The 16,142-nt window shown below is 40.1% G+C and overlaps 1 protein-coding gene across 1 annotated transcript in view; it reads left to right on the forward strand.

The window, feature by feature from the left end:
• Positions 1 to 16,142, forward strand: part of LOC134608506 (cytochrome P450 7B1) — a 193,888-nt gene that overhangs the window by 161,287 nt on the left and 16,459 nt on the right. The window lies entirely within an intron of this gene.

Here is a 16,142-nt window from a genome sequence, read left to right on the forward strand (position 1 = left end):
ATTACATGAGAATATGTAATACTAAATTAACTAATAAAGCAGAATTCCCTTCTTACTACAGGGGGTCAAGGCTAGTTAGAAATCATCAATGAAACCTTTATAAAAATAACTGTGGAGTAGATTTACAGATTATAGGTGCATTGTATGGGCAATCATATAATAATGCAATAAAAATGCTAAATGGCTGAGTCTCTTTATGAATACATATTTAGTGAAAAGGTGGAGTGCTACATGTAAAAAAGATGGATGCAAAATATACTTCTTTACTCCTTCCATAGAGAGAACAGAGATAAGGTCCCCAAAAACCCAGAAGGACTCCTACTAAAACTTCAAAACAGTAACTAGAAACCACTGGGTCCTGGTGTGAATACTGGCCTCCTCCCCTCCTCCCCTCCTCCACTCCTCCCCTCCTCCCTATACGTCTCACCCCTCCCTCCCCAGCCCCTCCATGTGTCACATTCACGCCCCCCAGCCCCTCCTTGTGTCTCATTTATGCCCCACAGGGTGAGTGTGGCATGGTTGGGGGAGATGAGTATGACCGAATTGGAGGGGTTAATGTGATAGGGTGAGTGTGGCTGGGTGGAAGAGGAGCGAGTGTGACAGAGGGATGGAGAATGAATGTGACAGGATTGTGTGGCTTAGTGTGACAGTGCTGGAGTAGGTGAGTGTAATAGGATGAATATGACAGAGCGATGGGTGGTGAGTATGGTATGGATGAGTGACAGGATTAGGGGAGTTATTGTGAGTGACACACTGACACACATGCAGATACACAGACACACAGAATGACACACAGAATTACACTCCTACGGACACAAACACTGACACACATACATATACATAGACACATAGACACACAGTGACACACTTGCGGATACACAGGCATACATACAGACAGATACACATATACACACACATGCAGATACAAATACACTTAAGGACAAACATTTAGATACACAGAATGACACTCATGCAGATACAAACAGTGACAACATACAGATATAGGACACACACTGACATACAGATACACAGACATACACATACAGACACACATGCAGATACACATGCCGACAAACCGATACACATACAGACACACACATAGACACACAAACATACACATACATACAGAGACACACACATACAGACAGATACACACACACACACACAGAGACACACATACATACAGACACACATACATACATACAAATACACACATACATATACAGATACACATACATACACACATACATACCTACACACATGCAGACACACATACATGCAAAATGTTTAGTCTCCCTCCTCTTTCCTACATTAAAGGTGCAGGAGGGTGACTTTCCTGGGGTCCAGAGGCTGGCTCAGGCCAATCGGAGTCAGAGTTCCAACTCTGACTCCCTCCTCTCCTTCTCCTCCAATGTGGCTCGGTGATTGCTGGGAAGAAGTAACTGGGCAGTCACTTATTCCCAGTTCTGACTTCATTACAGGGGACCCAGTCGCTTTGTGGCCCTAACAGCATGGGCCCCCTGATGGGCCCTGTAACAGTTTGTCACAGGCCCCTTAATACGTGGTCCCAGCGGCTGTACCACACCACATGGCTGGCTGGGCACTGCTGTCGCAGGGGTCGGCAGGGCGGCCGGTCTCCTTTGAGTGACGGTCCGGTCGCAGCTGTGACCCCTGTGACTGCAGTAGATCCGCCACTGCCCCTCTGTATTCCAGGCTTTTTGTGTCTAATGGCGGCCACTTCGACTGCTTCGGCACTTCGACGATTTCGGCACTTCGACTGCATCCGAAGTGCCGGTTTAAAAGTACAAACCCTTTCTTTGTACAACACAGTTAAAGGGCCAGAAACAGTATACAAAAATCCATTATGCCCAAATGTAATTTCTAAAGGGCAATACATTCCAGGGCCATAGTTGCAGGGCAGGAGGCTAGCGATCAGTCCTCTCCAATGCCCAGTGGCAAAGGGCAATTTGTCACAGGCCCCTTAATACGTGGTCCCAGCGGCTGTACCACACCACATGGCTGGCTGGGCACTGCTGTCGCAGGGGTCAGCAGGGCGGCCGGTCTCCTTTGAGTGACGGTCCGGTCGCAGCTGTGACCCCTGTGACTGCAGTAGATCCGCCACTGCCCCTCTGTATTCCAGGCTTTTTGTGTGTATGAGGAAAATTAAAACTTATTTTATTCTGCTGTTTCTTCAGGAGTGCATGTTGTGTTTGAGTGACAGTCACTAGAGACACTTAAACCCTGCAATTAAAGCATTGCCATTCTGCAATTGCATTGAAATGAAGTGGTCTGGGTGCCAATAGTGTCTCTTTAAATTACATTTCCGTTTCTTTGTAGTCTAAACATCATTCCTTCCATTCAAAATATAATATAACCTCATTGTCTGTATACTTATTTAAAATGTCATAGACACATCTAAGACGTAGCGGAGCAATCAAGGGAAATGGTGAGTGTGAAAACTAGTCAGCTGACTTTGAGAACCCTAATATGCCATGACCTCTATAGTTCTAAAGGTGGATTGTGTCACTTCTGGTAAAGTACATTCTTTGGATGAGAAGAAGCTATATTTATTCTCTGGAGATAACAGTGTCTGGTAGAGCCAAGACTCTATTGCTTGAACACCTCATGAAAAATTTAAAATAGAGTAGTTAAAAGAGAACAAAATTAAACAAGGTGGAAAATTGGCACTTGTAACTAAAACATTTATATATTATTGTGCTGCAACAATAGTGTTTCAAATCACCATAAAACACACAAACTAAATATACTAGCAAGCATAAAATCAGTGACCTAAATGTTTATACTTATTATGGGTTGTATAGCCACTTATTTCAGTTTTCACAACCTATTACATGAAATAAAAACATATATACAAAGCGGAACTCCTGGACTTCTGGGGACACTAGGGAAGCCTAGAAGAGTATCAGCTACACCTCAACAACAATGACCAAAAGTATAAACAAAGACAAATAGACACAGGGGTGTCGGGGTGTCGCAGAGGGTTTCCCTGGTGCTATTATTATAGCACCGGGGAAACATTACTGCTGATCAGGGGCCCGGTCGGGTTCTGCAGTCCTTTAAGGCCATGACCGGGCATCTGTTATGTCGGTCGGCTGGGAGGAATGACAGCCTGTCACTTCCTCCCAGCATCACGCAGGGAGACAACGCAGGAGGGAGGCAGGCACGAGGGGAGAGGAGCACTGCAGGAGCTGCTCCAAACTCACACCAGCTAGCAGAACTCCAAGCCACCCTCCTGGATACATAAGGTAAGATAATAGGAGGGTGGCTGGAGATATAAAGAAATATCCCACGTGTGTGTGTGTGTGTGTGTGTGTGTGTGTGTATGAGTGTGAGTGTGTGTGTATGAGTGTGTGCAAATGTGTGTATGAGTGTGTGTATGAGTGTGTGCAAGTGTGTGTATGAGTGTGTGCAAGTGTGTGTATGAGTGTGTGTGTGTGTGTGTGTATGAGTGTGTGCAAGTGTGTGTGTGTGTGTGTGTGCAAGTGTGTGTATGAGTGTGTGTGTGTGTGTGTGTGTGCATGAGTGTGTGTGTGTATGAGTGTATGCAGATGTGTGTAAGTATGAGTGTGATATAGATTAATTTAGAAATAAACAAATATGTTTAAATGTCTATCTGTTCCTGTCCAAATCTGAGATGATTAAATTGCGTATACACAGAAGTAAGCTCACACTGACACATGGAGTTCAGGTTAAAAGCACTTCAGAAAATTTAATGCCATCTAGTTGGAAAACAGTTATGCAGACCTTTTTAAAGGCAAAATGACATCATCATTGAATATCAGATAATAACAAATAAACATCATTAATTGGATTAAATGTTATGTGACTATATCAGTGTCCACCCATCAATATTATTAATTGGCTCACGGATTTGAGTGACTAGCTAGGTGTCCTCCCACCGGGAGGTGGTACATTTACTCGGTGGAAAGGGGGGCTTGAGCGTCATTTTACACAGTCAGTGATGTCAGTCTCATGATCAGGTGCAAGGTTCTTTTATGAATAGAACATTTCATTAGTACAGTGTTCTCATGGCCTTGGCTCTGGCCTTGGTTATACTTTGTTGCATGTTACAGGAGATTCAATAATTCCGGAGTCAGCTATGTCTTTATAGAAAATACAGTCTCTGTTCATTGTATTAAATGTACTGGGAAATTCTGTCATGTAATGTAGTTTAAGATGGAGAATCTGTCAGGTAATGAGGACAAAATGGAGGGTTTGTCACAGTGTGAGGTTAAAATGGAGTTAGTACAATAATTCAGTACAAGTTCAATAAAGATTTTTAATAATTCTACATCAGTCCCCCCTATGAAATGTTAAATTCTAAAAGATAAACTTTATTGGTTAGTTTCAGAAGACAGGTTAGCCCAAAGGCACAAAACCCTATGAAGTAACGGTTCTTAAAGTCTTCTTAGTTCTTCAGAGGGACATCATAAATAGACAAGCTTACATTACCATATGGACCTGTGTTATCTGGAATATAGGCACAACAAGTCATGGTGACAGGTAAACGTTGTTGGTTGCAATAGATATAATAAATGCAAATCAAAATATTATTATTATTATTAGCAGTGACGGTTGGGAAAATGGACTCAAACTTTCCTTTTACTGCAAAATCATCTGGTACCCCCCTTGGCACACCTATGGCATCAATATATATAGATATATGTGTCAAACTTTCCCTTTAGAGGGGTGCTCCTCTTTATGTTCTGAAGCATGAATGTGGTGTGTCAAGAGTACCTTGTCATGTATTATGTGTATGGACATAATAACCTTGGCTAGGGCGCATTTGCTTATGCATTGTAGTATTAAACCTGTCCCACGCTACATCAGCGTAGGTGGACTCGGATCATTTAGTCAATATTAATATCACCACAAACTCAGGATGGGCAAATAATCCTGAGGGAGCTTGGCGTTTGGATCTCTTTAGCTTCACGAGGTCTCCTTTTGGGGTCCTCGACTTTCCATCGATGGCAGGTGGTCAGGCATTATTATGGCCATCAAACACCTACTTGCTGGTATCTTTTTATTTAACAAGTCATTTTTTTCTTTAGAGTCAAAAGTGTGTCAAAATCAACAAATGTCACTTCTCATGTTGCAGAGAGAGAGAGAGTCTTGAATCTGGAACAATGAATCCACTGAGTGATCTCTGCAACTTTCACAATGCACTACTGGGTATATGGTCTTGGTTGTCACATTGATGACCGGCTAGGCTTCTGGCCATCCTGACAAAATGTCTATTATAACTAGTGCATATTTGACCCAGTAGCTCTTTGTCACCTGGATTCTTGAAAGGGATATTGAGAGTTAGCTAGGTGCTTAGGAGTATTTAGAGATCAAAGAGTTCATGAGGGTCTTGGATAGGTATAAAGTTCCATGGGCTCACTGCCCAGTACATGTTTTTGGGTAAACAGAGCTTGAGAGTGTTGGAGTACAGCCCGTCTTCAAGGGTTGCCCCTTTCTGTTTTTCCAGCTTTGTATTTCTTCAGGGTCAGCAGCTGCTTGTCATTCTTTCAGAAGTTTGAAATCTGTGGGTAGGATCTACATGGTGAGTATAGAAGTTTCTTTAGCGGACACCCTTCTGTCCACTTCCCTTGGTGCACTTGTGGCTTGGTTGGCAGCTTTTGGTCAGCTGAGTGGTGCTTCTTATCTTCCAGATTAATCCAAAATAATGTGCTGCACCCAGGGCATATCTTGAGTCAGTGTAGATATTGGCATGTCTTCCTTCAGGCATTTTGTATGCCACTGAGAAGGCTGTCAATTCAGCGTCTTGAGCAGATGTGGGTGAGGAAAGTGAAGATGCTTGACGTACCTGATCTTCTTTAGCAACAGCAAATCCAGTATGGTACCTTTCCTCTTTATCCGCAAACAGAGTGGAGTCAGGATCTGGTAAAGCTACTGCATGCTCTGTTGAAAGGTGTCTTGTTTCTTCTTTCATCTGTTCAAAGCAACCATGAGGAGCAGTAGAAGAGGTTTCCTCACCTATTTCTGTGTGAGATTGGGGGGTATTTGTCTTTCTATTCACAGTTCTCTTGCTGACCCCCCTCTGTAGAGATCTGTGAACTGATTGTTCATGTTTTGTTCTAATGAGTCAGGTTCCTTTCATGAGATTTCTGGGGACTTAGTGAAGAAAAAACATGAGGGACAGCCACCTCCCTTAAAGGTGTCTTACTTCCATGGGAATCTGGGTCAGGACCGCACTATTTCCTTGAGAGTGCCCAAAACAGTTCTTTCATGTCTGAATAATTTTCCGTTAGTGTGGTATTCCCCCCTGGGAAGTGGCGGAAGAGTGGCCAGAGCAACTTTTCTTCAAAATATAATGTTGTCAGGTAGAGGCAGAGTTGTCTATGAGCGGAGGAAATTGGTGAGGAATAAGAAGGGAGGAAGCATATAAAGGATATAGATATGGTGGTGGGGAGATGGAAGAATGAGTAGTGGATAGAGTGAGAGGGAAGAAGGTGGAGTAGGAGGAGGAGAAGGTGGAGTAGAGGGAGGAGTAGGAGGAGGAGAAGGAGGAATAGATGAGAAGTAGGAGGAGAGAGGAGAAGGTGGAGTAGAAGGAGAAAGTGGAGTAGAGGGAGGAGTAAGAGGAGGAGAAGGAAAAATAGAGGGAGGAGTAGGAAGAGGAGGAAGGAGTAGGAGGAGTAGAGGAGAAGTAGGAGGAAAGAGGAGAAGGTGGAGTAGAGGGAGGAGTAGGAGGAGGAGTAGAGGAGAAGTAGGAGGAGAGAGGAGAAGGTGGAGTAGAGGGAGGAGTAGGAGGAGAAAGTGGAGTAGAGGGAGGAGTAGGAAGAAGAAGGAGGAGTAAGAGCAGGAAGAAGGAGTAGGAGGAGGAGAAGGTGGAGTAGAGGGAGGAGTAGGAGGAGGAGAAGAGGAGAAGTAGGAGGAGAGAGGAGAAGGTGGAGTAGAGGGAGGGGTAGGAGGAGAAAGTGGAGTAGAGGGAGGAGTAGGAAGAAGGAGGAGTAAGAGCAGGAAGAAGGAGTAGGAGGAGGAGAAGGTGGAGTAGAGGGAGGAGTAGGAGGAGGAGAAGAGGAGAAGTAGGAGGAGAGAGGAGAAGGTGGAGTAGAGGGAGGGGTAGTAGGAGAAAGTGGGGGACTGTAGATGAAGGGGAGGGATCGGTGGGAGGAATAAGCGGGGGTGGGCAGGTAAGGGAGCAGACAGGTGATGTAGCAATGGAGGATACATCAGAAATCAAGACTAGGTAGAAATGCAATGGAGGCTGCAAATAGCCCATGTACAACAACTATTAACTGGCCCTATGCTTTCCCTAGAGAAAAATAATAAAAGGCTAACATGCTCATCTTGTCTCCACAAGCCTCGAACGTTTCACTCCGTGGGTGTCCCGCAGCGGCTAGCCCACCACATCTCCCACACCAGACTTGTGCCCGTGGAGACAGACGCTATCCCTGACTCTCGTTCTTTATTTTATTAATTTATATCTAACATCTCAAAATGTAATTCCTACTTATATCACAAATATACATTATCACAATTTTATGTCTCGCAAATGGGATAAAATTTATTCTACTCTTCACTGATAATGTATATTTAAAACATACAAAATAGACAAATAACATTGTCTTCTGCAAAATAAATGAAAAAGATAATGGAGATTTTGTTAAGCATTGTTAAACAGCTATACCTTAATTCACATTTCTTGTTCTCCAGTTTCTGGCTGTTAATGACAATGTACAATGTAATAGAGCAGCAGGGAATGCTAGCAGAATGCTTGGTTGCATAGGGAGAGGTATTAGCAGTAGGAAGAGGGAAATGCTCATGCCATTGTACAGAACACTGGTGAGACCTCACTTAGAGTACTGGATACAGTACTGGAGACCCTATCTTCAGAAGGATATGAATACCTTAGAGAGAGTTCAAAGAAGGGCTACTAAACTGGTTCATGGATTGCAGGGTAAAATTCACCAGGAAAGGTTAAAGGATCTTGACAGGTATAGCTTGGTGAAAAGACGAGACAGGGGAAATATGATAAAAGCATTTTAAATACATACAGGGAAACAACACAGTAAAAGTGGAGACTATATTTAAAAGAAGGAAAACTACCATAACAAGAGGACATAGTCTCAAAAATAGAGGGACCAAGGTTTAAAAATAATGTCAGGAAGCATTACATTACTGAGAGTGTAGTGGATGCATGGAATAGTCTTCCAACTGTAGTGGTAGAGGTTAACTCAGTAGAAGAGTTTAAGCATGCATGGGATAGGCATAAGGCTAAGCACTTGCTGCTAGTAACAGATCTAGAATTAATATACTATAATGCCCAAAGTCTCAATTCCTATGCATATGCAATAATAAAATATCTGGGCTTACAACAAAAAATTATGTTAGTCAGTCTTTAAACTTGGCTTATTCATTTGTTAATAGTTATGCTTATAATGTTAACTGGTTCCTTTTCAATTCGATCAAAACATTTTGAAACCAATCCCTAATTGTATTACCATTTGTTCAAGAAATCTTGGTTTATTAGAACTTTCTTTTAGTAAATGTTCTTTAAGATAACCCCTCTTCCAGCATGTTATCAATCTTTGTACACAAAGTTAAAACACACTTGTTACTTATACGTGAAACGATAGACATATATATTCTATCTACATATTAACCATTACTTGTCACAGACACTTTCCTGATATAGGGAAACTAATAGTAGGATAATTTTAGTAATTGTAATTTTTTTTGTTCATAATATATGGGAATTAAGGAAGACAGCATGTCTTAGGATAGGATGAGCGTGGTAGAAGTAGATCTTGTGTATATGTATCAGGTGAGTATGTGTATAAGTGTGAGTATGTGTATCAGTGTGTGTGTGTGTATATATGAGTGTGTGTGTCAAGGTGTTTGAGTGTGGGTGTGCATCTTTGTGTGTGCATCTGTGTGTCAGAGTGTGTATTTATGTCAGTGTGTGTATCTGTGTCATGGTGTGTGCATGTATCAATGTTTGTGTGTATTAGAGTGCATGTGTGTATATGTCGGTGTGTATCTATGTGTGTGTATGTGTCAGTGTGTATCTATGTATGTGTCGATGTCTATATGAATTTGTGTGTATGTGTCTGTGTATTTATATGTATCTGTCTCTTAATGTGCATGAATATCTGTGTACGTTCGTATGAATGTATGTGGTAGTGTATGTGCATACATTCAAGCAGTCAAACACCAGCACAACATACAAGCGCACTCCTGCAATCTAATACAAATATTACATACAAAAACACCCTGCATTCAAACCCCCCCAAAATATAAAAATACACACCTTTACTCAAACACAAATACTTCACATAAATGTACATTCACATTTAAAAGTGAACATTACATTCAGACAGACCCCTGCAATAAAACGCAAACATTACACACAAACAGACCCCTGTATTAAAACACAAAACCTTTACACACCCTTCAAACACCAACACTGTACATTACACTATAGCGCAGTAATTGCCGCAGCACTGTACAGATACACAACCTAGAAATTTTGACTTGGGGTGCCTTGGAAAAATATTGAAATATTAAGGGCGCCTTGAACCTGAAAAGTTTGGAAACCACTGCGTTAGAGTGATCTTTGGGCTATTAGCTTTGTAAGCCCCCAGAAGTAGTAAGATACTTACAATTATTCCTCTAGTGTGCTGGCCTCACGACAGCTGCTGCTCCTCCTCTGGCTGAGATCATCAATACTTCGCCAATCCTCATAGAAATGTATTGACTCTCTATATGGAGCATTTTCTTTAAAAAAAGTCACTGTTTACTCTGCAGGGACAGCTTGCTTCCAACAGAATCACTACATTAAGCTTTCTCGGTTCCGGTGCTTAGAGTGTTCCTATAATGGTGAGCCGAAGCCTAGGTAATTCTTAATTTTCATACTTAGATTGCCTCCTAATTTGACATTTGAAATCAACTTCATAGCTGTATTTGCGGCCTCTTATTTTATTTTGTTACTTTCATATCAAGATAAAGTGGATTTTTTTATGAAATGCGTTGACACTCAATTTATGCTGTATAATTTGCTAAACACTGCTGGAAATGCTTTTTTCACTGTTCGTTTAGAGTATGTACATTTATATGTTTTTAATTGCCCTCAGGGGCAAATAAAGAGGCAGATAGGGGAAGGGGTCTCCAGGGTCACCCAATAGGCTGACCATACGTCCACCTATAGGGCCCACCATCCTTTCCACCACCATCTTTGGGAATGTAGTGTACATGTATAGGGAATCCAGTGTGTGTAGTGGATGTAGTTTGTTGTGTTTATATAATGGATCTAATGTGTCTTTCTGTATAGTGTATACATTGTGTGTGTATTGTACATGCAGTGTAGGTGTAGTGGATAGTGGATGCAGTGTAGGTGTAGTGGATTGTGTATACTGCATGTTTTATTAACCCTAAGGGGCAAATAAAGAGGCAGAGAAGGAGTGGGGTATTCAGGGCCACCCAGAGAGCTGACACTAAGTCAACCTATAGGGCCGACCATTCATTCCACCACCATCTTGCAGGCAACAAAGACATCTGGTCTGTGGGCATGCTGGGAAATGTAATTTGCATTACCAGCTGAAACAGCCGCTCAGAGCAGGCAGTCAGGCGGTGGATAGTGCTGCTCCACCAAGCTGGCCTGGGTCCCCTTCTCGTGGCCCCTCTGTGCTCCTGCTATTCTGCCCCCAATGTGCAGGAGTCTACACTGTAACACAGGCTGTGTTATTTATCATCATTCTACTTAAGTCAGGGCTTGAGTCTTGCATGAATGCCATTCCTGTTGGGGAAAAGTACATGAATGCCTTACCCATGTATTCCTGCAGATCTCAAGCCCTGAAGACAATCCTTGTTGGCCCTGTTCCAGTTACTATGGGTTCTGTTTATTGGTTGTGCACTTCATGTTTCTTGGAGAGTAACACAGTTAGCAGTTTATGGAAGCAAATACTCTCAAAGTAAAGTTTACCGTCTTCACTTCATTCTCTTATTTATTCTATAGATTTTATTTTTAAAAATAGCTCAAGTATGGAGCCGAAACTTCTGTCATCCCATTTTGTAAAACGGGGATACAAGGAATATGCTAGAGAGAATTTCCAGTATATATCTTTTTTATAATTATCATTATAAGCAGCCTTTACCCACATACTAAAAAACACAAAGACACTCTACCAATCCTGTCTCACTCATGATCCATTCACTCACCTAGCCACATTCATCATTCAATCGTATTCCAAACTAATCACATTAAAGCACCTAATTGAATACCCCAGACTTTTTACATGTAAATATATACATATAAAATCAAGGAGTGTAAATCCAGACCTGGTGACACATTAAATATATATATAATGGCTTGTGTACAAATACGCAACTCTAATCTATTTAATGGAACATTCCAAACCTCTAAAGCACTTCAGTGGTTGACAGAGGGTCTGCTCTTTCTTATTTTTTAAGTGCCAATATCAAAAGGAATTGGCACTTTTTAGAAAGCTGTCAACCAGACATCCAGAGTGTGCTCTCACACACTTTAAAAACTCGCTCAAAGTGGATGATAGCACTGCTGGTGCCCCACATGTGCCCTGCAATGCCTCTTTATGAGAAACATTGGATTGGCCGTCACTAGTGATAATCGCCAGGGAGCAGAGCATAGCTACGTCGAGGAGACTGGTGGATTCGAGATAAGAAACTGCTTTATTTTACAGGAAAACATGGCCCAGTAATCTAAATATACTTTACAACACTCCATCATAATAAATACATTTTATAATTAAAATTTGAAGGAGGTCTGTAATGGAAATAAAATACGAAGGGTGTGTATATCCGTAGTGCCTACAGTACATCTCTCTTAGGCCAGTTTGCAATGTTCTTCTCCTCACAGTCTGACAGCTGATGTGCTGTGCTATACTGTGCTTAAGCTCTTGTCCACGATTGATAAATCTGGAGAAAGTTGATGCTTGTTTATTCCAACAGAAGGTAGTCTGTAAAACCATAAACTCACTTTTTTTTTCCATTTTTGTATTTTGTAATTTTGTACCTTTTATTTCATACAAAAAAAACACAACACATTTTCTTTGGGAAATTGCTGCTGCTTTTGCATATAATAAATAGACAAACAGGTAGTTAAATACAGCCCTCATTGTTATATACAATATTCATAGTCTTTTGTTCATCAGCCAGTGACTGGGTTGACCTATTTGTCTTAACTGTGCTAAGCCAACAAAAGATTACAAATATAAATAATCAGATTAGTATGAACATTCTTAACAGGGTATGGAGTAGAATTCATTTTTTGTCGTTGGTTAAATACTGTGCAATAGCACACAATTTAAAATCAATATCATTAATCTAGAGGGATATTAAAATAAAACCTTTTTATTGGATGTGCAGGAGGTACATGGTAATATTTTGTACATATTTTAACCAATTAGAAAGAAGCCCAAACATAAATACTTTTAGGGCTATGATAGAAACAGTAAAATCTCTAAATGAAATCATATATATTCGATATCCACTTAGTTACAGAGTCATGGCTGTTAAAGTAAACCTACTTACATTGTGACTTCAGCGTGTGTCTCGCACGTAGTAATTTCTGTTTTGGTATTTTCCAAAATATGATGCTATGTGGTATGTTTTCAGAAAATATTGTGATATATCTACAATGCTCAAATATGTAATTATTTATCCAAACCCACTGAAGTACTAGGTGCTATGCATTGTTTACACTAATTTTTTTTTAAATCATGTTTAATTAAAACGAACCGACTGACAAAAGCCAACTGCACTAACGATTCCAATGACCTTTTATTACCTGCAGTCTCTTGTTTTGATTAGGTGATTGACAGACTGTTGTTTGGCTACCGTGTAACATTTCAGCTGACAAGACTTTTCATTTTAACTCAATTTGCCTGCCTATCAAAAGCTGGTGGTAGGCCAAACTCGAGTCACCCAGCTCTGGTTTAGCAGCTTGCTCTGTTACTCATTAGTACGCATTTATTCAGTGGAAATTGGAAGACAAATGCTTCAAGGCATGTGAGCTAAGTATAGCAAATAACGTTTTAGGACTGACTATTTATAAGAATATTGAAACATTTCCTTTAAAAAATGTCTATAGTTCATTGGAATATTTATGTTGTTAGGTTGTAGAAGCACAGTGATCGTGTGTGTATGTGTGTATGTATGTGTTTATTCTCTTACATGACATTCCCCTGTACTGAAAATCCAGAATCTGACTTGCAGACGAGTCGTCAGACAGCGTAACCTGGCTTTTATTTATTTTTCCAAATGAAAGGTTTAAGCATGAAATGTGCAAAATAAATAAATAAATAAGGTGAAAAAAAGGTGGGTCGTGTTCATTTGCTGCCTGGTTATCCCTAGGTATTCTTTAAATTGCCTTGTTTGTTCGACACTAGCTCGGAAACAGATGTTGCTCTACTGTGCTAGATAATTTACTGTACCTCATGGTGCAGAGTGGATGGCATATCGAGCTACCCAGCTGGTCTATTAGCAGCACTTGCTGGTGTTTGCTGAACTATAACAACTGCAGGTTTATTGTAATTCTTTGTAATGTATATGCTTGTGCATCTGTGCAATGTATACTATCATGCTGAATGTCCTTTTTTTTTTTTCTTCCTCCTATATTGGTTGACTGTCCTTTGTTTATCATAATGTGATTCATTATTTTTGTCATCTAATAATTATGGGCATGATCGCTCTGAGCTACAGCCAAAGCTCGCCTTCCACAGAAAACTGGTACTGGAAGGTAAAACAGATTTGTCATTTACGATCTCGCTGCGAAGCCACACTTTTGCACTCTATTATTGTGATTAGCTTCTGCATAAGATATGCTTACCCAAATGTCATTTGTGATACCACAATGGGCACAGATTGCCATGCTTCCTGGAGAAATGTCAACCAATACGACGTGACGTTGTGATACACACGATATCCGATTTAAAACCTGCCATTTCACCACGGTAGCAGGTTTACAAATCATCCCCTGCTCTCTTCTCACCATTTCTGGAATGTTTGTGTAAATGGTGTCGCTGCATATGTCACCTACCATTTCTAAACATATATTCCAATTGTATTATCATCTTCGTATTTTTAGGACTGCAGACATCGGAAAAGTGGAGGAGGCTGGGCTTTATACCGTGTAAAGTTTTTGTAGCCAGAACGCTGCCAGTTGAAATTTATCGTGTCAGGTGCCTTGTGGCTATCCGCAGTAGAGGCCATATTCTAGAACTGGAGTTCTTCTTTGGCTTCGTCACCAACAAGCCGATTTGACTCTGCCTGATTATAGTAACGAAGGCAGTCCAAAAGAATATGCACAGACTCACTGTACGTCACATTGAATCACAGCGTTGGCCACACAAAGCTGACCGCAGCCTCATTTCTTTAGACAAATGCACGCTTAAGGAAAAACCTCTTGCGAGAAAGCATCCAAGGCTACTTTATTTGCTATGCATGCTGCAACAGATTTAATTTTTACTGAAAGAACCTTTGTTATAATATTTTTTCAGATGCATCATGTATGCTGTAGAATTGCTGTCTTTGATAACTAACCTTTCGGTGGAGAAGTGGCTGAATGCTTAGTGAACATGTTGCTTTTATTTATTATCTTAAATGATCACTTGCTCGGTAGCAGGCTTTTTTCATATCAGACAATTATTATTATATTCAGCTTTATTTTGCTCTAAAAAGGCCATTATAACAAAAAAAAAAACAAAAAAAAAAATCAAGCTCCATTAGATCCACCTTATAAGCCAGTTGAAAAATAGTCAGTTATGATTACAAAGGGAAAGATGCAGATTTAGACAGGAGCTACATGCAGATATGTATGCGATCAGAATGATTTATGCAAATTATTCATACTATTCCCATTGGGATTCCTTCTCAAACTGCCAGGATAAATTGCCGGAAATTAGCCATAAAATCTGTCGTGCTAGGAGCAAAAGGTGAAGGCCATTGGGAGAGCAAGGACATTCTGCTTCTTTTTGCGTATATTTGTAGAATAGGGGTGAAATGCATGTAAATAAAAATGGAATTAGAGTGTATCTACCATTAATCCTCTTTATCTAAAATCAATATTATTGTGGTCTCCATGTCAAATATGTTACATCATTATCAATATGTCTTTTGTTTCTTACATGAATAAATAAATGACCACATTTTGTGAAAGCTATGAAATTATTTTATACATATGTCAGCATTATTTCATGGATTCTTTTTTTCTGTCTGTATCTCGGAACATAAAAGGCTATTTTGAGCGCCCTTTAACCCCTTAAGGACCAAACTTCTGGAATAAAAGGGAATCATGACATCTCACACATGTCATGTGTCCTTAAGGGGTTAAAGTTTGTTTTTATTTTTCGATGAAGGTTGCATAGATTGCCCACCAGCAATGGATATGAACTATATTGTACCTGTTTGTAAAAAAAAAAAAAAGTGTTATATTTCTGTGCTTTGTGTAATACCAGCTACTGCTGTTTGGAACATGATAATATTGATCAGTGGAAATTATATTGTTGGGACGGACATGTTTTTTTTTTTTTTACTTTGACATCTGTATGAAAAGCGTGAATGTCTGCCTTCATGGCGGCATCGATTGAATATCCTCCCAATATCTAGAGTTGATTTAAAGTGGGCATACTATGCAATAAGTCATAAATAATATGTCACTTACATATTGCGCTAGGGAAATTGCTTGATGATGTCTGGACTAAATTGTATCCTTAAATGAAAACTGCAGTATAGCAGATTTATTCACTGATGTGTAAACTGTCAGGAATTCAAAGTAAATTAAAATTTAGGCCAAAAAAATAAAAACACATGATTTTGTCTGTCATGGCCTAAAAATTTGAAATTCACTTTAATTTCTTAATGTTTCCCAATTTCATGAAAACAACTGTATATCTCTATCTTGCTGGCATATAGATATAAAATAAGTAATGCCATGCTATATATATTATATCCACACCGTAGCCAAAGTAAGCAATACTGAGGGTCCAGTATACAATGTAAAGAGGCAAAGAGACCCAGATGGAATCTTCAGTGAAATTATTTGTTTTATATATAAATATTGTCTTGAGATTTTCAGTAGATAATATTATTTTATTAATTAAGTTAAACTGGCCTTGTCAGCATTCCGTGAATAACAT

Source organism: Pelobates fuscus, chromosome 4 (assembly GCF_036172605.1).
Source record: "Pelobates fuscus isolate aPelFus1 chromosome 4, aPelFus1.pri, whole genome shotgun sequence".
Taxonomy (NCBI): domain Eukaryota; kingdom Metazoa; phylum Chordata; class Amphibia; order Anura; family Pelobatidae; genus Pelobates; species Pelobates fuscus.